Genomic DNA, 9,103 nt, shown 5'->3' on the forward strand with positions numbered 1-9,103 from the left:
GATTTACAGTCTCTAGAGAGGTGATTTGTAGAGGAACAGCATCAGAAACAGATTCCAAAGTTTTTAAGTAAATTCTTTCTCTCTACTAAAGGTTTCTCTCTAAAAGTACGACATTTCTTAAGATGGTGTGGTGTCTTGTGCAGAGGGCTCTGTCTATCTGGATCCTCTACTGGTGTACTCAATGTGAAAGGAGAAGTCGCAAATGTTTTCACCTCTGTCTTGTGTACTTAAATAGGTATTTTGGAGTTATTGTACCGTTTTGCAGTTCTTTCACCTGTGGATAACCTGGACTGGCTGTAGTTTGGGAGTTAAGGGCAAAACTTGGATTATTTCTTGTTTTTGCTAAGTTCTGAATGAATTTAGAAAAGAAATAGAATGGAGGAAATGCAACTTGATTTTCTTCCTTGAGCCTTGGAAAGTCCATTTTTCTTGTATGTTATATGGAAGTTTATCAACAATGGGTTTCACCCCTTGAGAAGTATCTAAATAGCTTAGCCCTGGTAAAAATGGATCAGATTTAGCTGACTCTAATTCTAGCAACAGGTCTCCAAGTTCTCGTAATTTCTGATTATCTGTGTTAGAAATTTTGGGAAAGTATTTAACTTTGTTGAGAAGGGCTTCTACCATAACTGCCGGGTTACTGTAACACTCTTCAAGTCATTCCCAAACTAGCTTGAGTCCTACTGAGGGATTATTCACATTGACTGACAGTGTTTTCACGTATCCTGAAGACTTGCTTCCCAACCATTTTGCTAACCGATCAAGTTCTTCACTTACAGTGATGTTCAGGTCATTGATTGAGTTCACAAAGCTGGACCTCCACGATCTGTAGTTCTCTAGACGGTCATCAAACTTTGTAAGTCCTATGTTAACTAGCTCATGGAAAACCATGAATTTAACTAAGTCTGTCACCTCTGATTTAACAGACTGCGTATGATGAGGTGTATTTAGGATGTTGTGATTTAATGTATCACTCTGCTTATTTTGTCTGATGAGAGGGGCAGGTTTCTGCTGGTCAGGCATTTGTAGTCTGTAAGGTTTTTGTTCTTGAAAGCAAGATAGTGAATCCTCTGGCTTGTCTCCACTTTGTATGTGAGCTTGGTGAAGTGAATTATTGCAGAGACTGCCAATGTTCCTGTCGGATTGTATATTTAAAGGTTCAGCATTGGCAACTGGTTCCTCAATGACAGAGCAGGGTGAGCTGCTGTGCTTACTGGTATGACTTAGTACATATTCTCTGGTGTGTTTATTAGGTTCTTCTGACATAATTTGGTTACTTAGATCCTCTCTGTTATCTCGGTTTACGGCTGCTTCAAGAGCCTCAGCTTGTGCCACAGCAGCAGCTGCTTCTTTCTCTTGACACAGGGCTTCTAAACTGGCTTCCAGACGTGCTTTTTCTAACTTTAATACGATCTCCATTTTTGTATAAGCGGCTCGTGCTTTTGCAGCATCAGTGTCTGCGTGTGCTTTGATGGCGGCAGCACTCATTGTGGACATGCTGGAATGCAATGATCTTGATTTGTTTGAATAATGCCTAGATGAACTAGAGCGTTGGGACTGAGCTTCCCTCAAGCAGTCTAATCTAGTTTCAGCATCTGTGATTGCATTACATATAAGAATGTCACGTCCCTGATCAATGTCTCTCTGAATGTCACGTTCCTTCAAGCTTTCTTCCACATTTGTTTTAGTTAAAAAGGTGGAATATTTCTCTGACTGCAATCTATAGGTCACATAACTGGACCTGAGTTGATCGAGAGTATTTTGAATTTGTTCCTGAACACTCCTTGCATTTGTCACTTTAAGCAAATCCGTTTCAGTTCTATCCCATGCTTTTTTTTTTAGTCTTTCTTGGTATTCAGCTCTCTCACTGATGTCATTATCCCTGGACTTTTAAGATAGCTTTACTGTACGTATAGGTTTGGTGCCATCTTGGGCCTGCTGGGGCTGTGAAGGGGTTTCATCATCTGCATTTGCAGCACCTCCTACATTAGAGTTATAATCGGCCATGACGTGGTGTTTGCAGGTGTATGACTGATGATGGTCTGTGCTGCACACACTTGACTTCCATGTGGTGAAACTGACTGCAACAACACGCCCTATATCTGGGACCACCTGCGTGTGACAATGAGTCAGGAGCGAACTTGTGGGCAGTTCCGGCTGTATGGACGTAGTCACCGGATCGTGGATCTGTAATGGGTGAGATTGCACCAGCCTGGCTGAAGTCTGTATAGCTTGAGCCTGCAGAAAGGTTATCTTCTTGCTATTCTGACCCTCATTACACGTAAGCAGTGTGTAACTATTCACATAGCTAAACCAAGTTCATCTCTTAATCCACAGACAATGAGTTTTCTGGAACTTTGTACATTTATTAACATAGACCGGAATGTTTGTCCATATAATACAACTTTTGTTCTGCAGAGGTCACTGTACTTGTGATAACAAATAAGAGAATAAAGTGCACATGCATGTGTGCGAGCGTGTGCGTAAGCAGTAAGAAGATATAAGCCTTGTGGGGTTCAGAAGACTTCACAGCCTGTCAGCATGTTACACAGAGATACTGCAGTACTAAAATGGAGGATTCAACCCTTTGACCTGTCCAATGGTAAAAGGTAGCCAGACATAGGCAAACTAATGCAGATCTACACAGAGCAGAGTAGACTTAACTAGTAGAGTGTAAAACATAAGCTTGTCACATAAATCACTGGCAAGACTACAGTATTTGAAACAATATTAGAAATGCTATGGTTACAGTACACGTATAGAAAATGCACTTTTTGAAAAAAGAATACCTAGATGTCATTTATGTATCATTTTCCTTATTTCTTGCTGATATTCCTGGAACTCAAGACACTTTTTACCTACGGACATTAAGTTACATCCCAGGACATTTGTACATAGGCAACATAAATGAAAAGAAATCACTTTACAATATAAAAAGGATTGATTATAGATACAGATGAAATGATGGCACTATTTACTTATGAACATTATAATGAGATGATATATAAGGAAGTTGATGACATAATAAAACAGCTTTAGACTGTAGCCCTAGTCATGCTGCGCTGCATCTCACCTGGCTGATATCAATTGCTGATGTGTAATCCCCTGCTGGAATGTCATATAAAGAACTTTAGCTTTTACATAGTTTGGACAACACAAGTCATATAATCTCCATAATAGTACATTACAGTGTCCCCTAGTGGATGCAGGAGAATATATTTAATGGGCAACACTAATATCCATCTCAATGCCAAAAAATGGCCCCCTCCCCTCCGAGACCTAGCGCCACCCCCTCACCTTGTTGCAGAGTGCCACTGATTCTCAGTACAGCACACGCAGAGATCAGCATATTTGTGCTTGGAGGGGAACTCATTTCCCCATCTCGCACTTTTACTTTGAGCGCACAATATTTTGGGGCGCGATTCCAGCACTATCAGCAGTCACAGACCGCCGCCTAACTTCCAGGGGATCAGAGGGTAACTGCTTTGTCCTTGTGCAGAAGCCGGGGGACAGAGCGGCTGGTGTGGTGGCATGTCATGTGACCTTACCGGACAAAGTACTTCTGGCTCCGGACACATCACATGCCACCACGCCAGTTAGGTGGTTAAAGACATATTAGCAGCTAGTTGCAACCATATAGGGGTCTGCTCTGGGTTGTCAATGCCCCTATGGACTTCTCATGAAGGGGGAGCTCAGGCAGGTGATCTCTGACAACCCTAAGCAAGGCTCGTCTCATCAGGAGAGAGGACTGTAATATTCCATCTTCGTGTACAATAAGTCCATGAATGGCTGTAACTGGTCACCAAGCAATGCAAAGTAACGGTTAACGGTCAATTACATGTTCAAGCAAATCAGCGGACGTGACCCATGCCAGATGATCACACCCCACACCATTATGGAACCACCACCAGCCTGCACAATACTTTGTTGACAACTAAGGCCTAGGGATGGCCATCGACTACCGATGTTTTCAAAACATCAAGTTTCCGGCTGATGTTAACTAGTTTTGCCATTGAGGGCAGATAATCAATGGTTTTCTGCCAGTGATGGATGAGAGGGCAACCGATGTTTCTTTTTTTTTTCTTGCCATGATACACCTTTGCCCTGTCCTTGGCGGTGCTAAGCCCCAGCCACTTTTGACTGGCCCACGTCCTGCTGTTCCCACAGCAGAGGTGACAATCGTAGTGGTGCAAACCATCAATGGTTCATCATAGATGGTGTTTGTGCAATTGATGATAATCATTGATTGGCTCAATGACGGTAACCATCAATGGACACCCCACCGATGTCCATCCCTACTGGGGTCCATGGCCTTATGGGGTCCGCGCCACCCCCTAACCCTACCATTAGCCCGATACAACTGGAACCATGACTTATTAGACCACACTACATGTCAGTCTTCCAGGGTCCAATTAGCAACATAAGGAGCCCAGGTGAGATGCTGTTTTTGGTGTCGTAGTGTTACCTGGGTCACTCTTGTGGGTCTTCTGCTCTCATATTCCACGGAAGCTCTGACCTGCTGGATATGTGCCTGGTACCTCCTGCACTGAATGTGGATGTGATTTGAGCCAGTGTCGCTTGTCTGTTACTTTGGACAATTCTGGCCAGATGCTGATGGTCATTATCATTAAGCACCTGTGGTCGGCCACTGCGCTGTGCACGGTGGGTAGTAATGGCTTCCATGACGTATTCCTGGTACATGATGTGACATCGCAGACTGAGGAATGTTGAATGTCCGTACAGCTTTGGAAATGGAATGTCCCATTTGCTAAGCAGCCACTATCATGCCCCGATCGAACTCTGATATTTCACATCGCCTTGCCATGAGCAGCCTATATGGTGGTCAACCTGATTCACGACATGTCAGACTAAAAATGGTGCAGGTCTGGGAATTTCCAAGATGTCGCAGTACAGTGATGCAACCTACCATTACCTTTACTTACTGCTATCCCATGACTTTTGGCCTTACAGTGTATACATATGTATCCTAGGTCAGATACAGGTCGGTCAGTGATACAGATATACACACACAGTGACATGAAAGTTTTTGCCCCCTTCCTGGCTTCTGCTATTTTTGCATATTTGTCACTTTTATTTGTTTCAGATCTTCAAACAAAACTAAATATAAGACAAAGTCATCCTGGGTAATGTTCCCACTAGGCTCTTACAGGGGGCTACAAGGGTGTTAAATGCCCCCTGCCCTTATGGGGGCGCTCTGGTGCCCTTCTGATCACAGCCTGACTTTGGAAAGGAAAAAAAGTTATTCAACACCAACTGGCCCTGTGTGATATAGTAATTGCCCCTTATTCATTCAAATAATGAACCAAATGGAACTGATAATTGGGATGAATAAGACTGGACACAATCAGGCTCGGTTACTGCCAGTCCTGTCCAATGGAAACATAACATACATAGACCCTTTCCAGCAACGTCATGCTGGATAAAAGGTCTCAGCAAGAAGCACCGTGTGCCGAGCGTCTTTTTCCCTGAATTTGAGTTGTGGTAGCATCGTGATACCCCAGAACCGCTGCACAAGACTGCGCTGATTATTGTGATATGTGACACTTGTATATCTGTGTGCGACCGAGTCTGAATATGTACACGGAGCGCTAAGATGCAGCAGCCGCAGCTTTTTATCATGACGATTTTCGTTGCACTTCGTATACAGACTCAGACACATTGATATACAGAAGTGAAAAAAAGACTATACCGCTGAGAGAGAACTAACAGTGGTGGCTCATCCTCGGGAGGGGTCGGCTGCCAAAGTTCCTCCAAGTGCCCATCATCCAGGCTCATCCAGGAAGTCACAACAGGAGCCAGAGGATAACAGGAGCCAGAGGGTAACAGGAGCCAGAGGATAACAGGAGCCAGAGGGTAACAGGAGCCAGAGGGTAACAGGAGCCAGAGGACAACAGGAGCCAGAGGACAACAGGAGCCAGAGGACAACAGGACTCAGAGGACAACAGGACCCAGAGGATAACAGGACCCAGAGGACAACAGGACCCAGAGGACAACAGGACCCAGAGGATAACAGGACCCAGAGGACAACAGGACCCAGAGGATAACAGGAGCCAGAGGATAACAGAACCCAGAGGATAACAGCACCCAGAGGACAACAGGACCCAGAGGATTACAGGAGCCAGATTACAATAGGAACCAGAGGACAACAGGACCCAGAGGGTGACAGGACCCAGAGGACAACAGGACCCAGAGGACTACAGGAGCCAGATTACAACAGGACCCAGAGGGTAACAGGACCCAGAGGACAACAGGAACCAGAGGATAACAGGACCCAGAGGATAACAGGACCCAGAGGACAACAGGACCCAGAGGATAACAGGACCCAGAGGACAACCTAAGGACCCAGAGGACAACCTAAGGACCCAGAGGATAACAGGACCCAGAGGATAACAGGACTCAGAGGATAACAGGACCCAGAGGACAACAGGAACCAGAGGATAACAGGACCCAGAGGATAACAGGACCCAGAGGATAACAGGACCCAGAGGACAACAGGACCCAGAGGATAACAGGACCCAGAGGACAACCTAAGGACCCAGAGGACAACCTAAGGACCCAGAGGATAACAGGACCCAGAGGATAACAGGACTCAGAGGATAACAGGACTCAGAGGATAACAGGACCCAGAGGACAACCTAAGGACCAAGAGGATAACAGGACCCAGAGGATAACAGGACTCAGAGGATAACAGGACCCAGAAGATAACAGGACACAGAGGATAACTTATGGAGCCGCAGGTATCGCTTGCCTCAGTTACTGTCTCCGGTCAGGGTTCCTTCATAAGAAAGAGACTGGGCAAAGATGGCATCCATGGGAGAGTTACAAGGTGACCGCCACTGCTAGCCAAGAGGACACACAGAAAGGTTTGTTTGACGTGCCAAAAGCTCATTGATGGGATGCATCCGGCATCATGGCGATCAGGATGCCGAAGGTAAGTAGAGGGTCTGGGGGGAGGGTTAGGCACTAGGGGGAGGATTAGGGTCTAGCACTATGGGTGCATGGTTAGATTAGGGTATGGGGAGGTTAGGTTCAGGCACTAGGGGAGGAGGTTAGGGTTAGGCATCAGAGAGAAAGGGTTAGCATACCGATCAACAAATGTCGTATGTTAGCCCTGTAGTGATCTCAGCGTTGGGATTCTGACTGCCGACATTTCATACCCAACCCCACATGGATAATCCCAAGCCTTGTGGGCTAATGTTCTGTGGACTGATGAGTCAAAAATGGGACCTCCACCTTTCCTCCTTTAAAGGGCACAACTAGATCCCCTCCTTCCCTTTCTGGGCACACCTAACACCCCCTCCTCTCTTACTGGGCACACCTAGAGCCCCTCCCTCCCTTACTGGGCACACCTAGAGCCCCTCCCTCCCTTACTGGGCACACCTAGCACCCCCTGCTCCCTTACTGGGCACACCTAGAGCCCCTCCCTCCCAACCTGGGAACACCTAGAGCCCCTCGCTCCCTTACTAGGTACACCTAGAGCCCCTCCCCCCCTTACTGGGCACACCTAGAGTCACTCCCTTACTGGGCACACCTAGAGCCCCTTCCTTCCTTACTGGGCACACCTTGAGCCCCTCCCACCCTTACTGGGCACACCTAGAGCCTGTCCCTCCCTTACTGGGCACACCTAGAGCCTCTCCTCCCTTACTGGGCACACCTAGAGCCCCTCTCTCCCTTACTGGGCACACCTAGCATCCCCTCTCCCTTACTGGGCACAACTAGCACCCCTCCTCCCTTACTGGGCACATCTAGCACCCCCGCCCTCCCTTACAGGGCACACCTAGAGCCCCTCCCTCGGCACAACTAAAGCCCCTCCCTCCCTTACTGGGCACACCTAGAGCCCCTCCCTCCCTTACTGGGCACACCTAGAGCCCCTCCCTCCTTTAATGGGCACACGTAGAGCCCCTCCCTCCCTTGGCACACCTAGCACCCCCTCCTCCCTTACTGGGCACACCTAGCACCCCCTCCTCCCTTACTGGTCACACCTAGAGCCCCCCTCCCTTACTGAGCACACCTAGAGCCCCCTCCTCCCTTACTGGGCACACCTAGAGCCCCTCCATCCCTTACTGGGCACAGCTAGAACCCCTCCCTCCCTTACTGGGCACACCTAGCACCCCCTCCTCCCTTACTGGGCACACCTAGCACCCCCTCCTCCCTTACTGGGCACACCTAGCACCCCCTCCTAACCTTACTGGCACACCTAGCACCCCCTCTTCCCTTACAGGGCACACCTAGAGCCCCTCCCTCCCTTACTGGGCACATCTAGAGCTCGTCCCTTCCTTACTGGCCTCACCTAGAGCCCCTCCCTCCCTTACTGGGCACACCTAGAGCTCCTCCCTCCCTTACTGGGCACACCTAGAGCCCCTCCTCTCTTACTGGGCACACCTAGAGCCCCTCCCTCCCTTACTGGGCACACCTGGAGCCCCTCCCTCCCTTACTGGGCACACCTGGAGCCCCTCCTTCCCTTACTGGGCACACCTGGAGCCCCTCCCTCCCTTACTGGGCACACCTAGAGCCCCTCCCTCCCTCCCTTACTGGGCACACCTGGAGCCCCTCCTTCCCTTACTGGGCACACCTGGAGCCCCTCCTTCCCTTACTGGGCACACCTAGAGCCCCTCCCTCCCTTACTGGGCACACCTGGAGCCCCTCCTTCCCTTACTGGGCACACCTAGAGCCCCTCCCTCCCTCCCTTACTGGGCACACCTGGAGCCCCTCCTTCCCTTACTGGGCACACCTGGAGCCCCTCCTTCCCTTACTGGGCACACCTAGAGCCCCTCCCTCCCTTACTGGGCACACCTGGAGCCCCTCCCTCCCTTACTGGGCACACCTAGACCACCTCCCTCCCTTACTGGGCACACCTAGAGCCCCTCCCTCCCTTACTGGGCACACCTAGAGCCCCTCCCTCCCTTACTGGGCACACCTAGAGCCCCTCCCTCCCTTACTGGGCACACCTAGAGCCCCTCCCTCCCTTACTGGGCACACTTAGTAGTAGGTGTATTAGGGCACCTGTGGTGGGTAAATAACGCTGTAGGCGGCATGTCCCCCTGTACATCACTGTAGGGGGCATTCCCAGCACTCACACAGA

General features: G+C 48.8%; 1 protein-coding gene across 1 annotated transcript in view; it reads left to right on the forward strand.

Annotated features, from left to right (window-relative positions):
• Window positions 1–9,103, forward strand: part of LOC148454258 (uncharacterized) — a 77,930-nt gene that overhangs the window by 41,387 nt on the left and 27,440 nt on the right.

The sequence above is a fragment of the Taudactylus pleione genome, unplaced genomic scaffold (assembly GCF_031769625.1).
Source record: "Taudactylus pleione unplaced genomic scaffold, aTauple2 ptg001020l, whole genome shotgun sequence".
In the NCBI taxonomy this organism is placed as follows: Eukaryota; Metazoa; Chordata; class Amphibia; order Anura; family Myobatrachidae; genus Taudactylus; species Taudactylus pleione.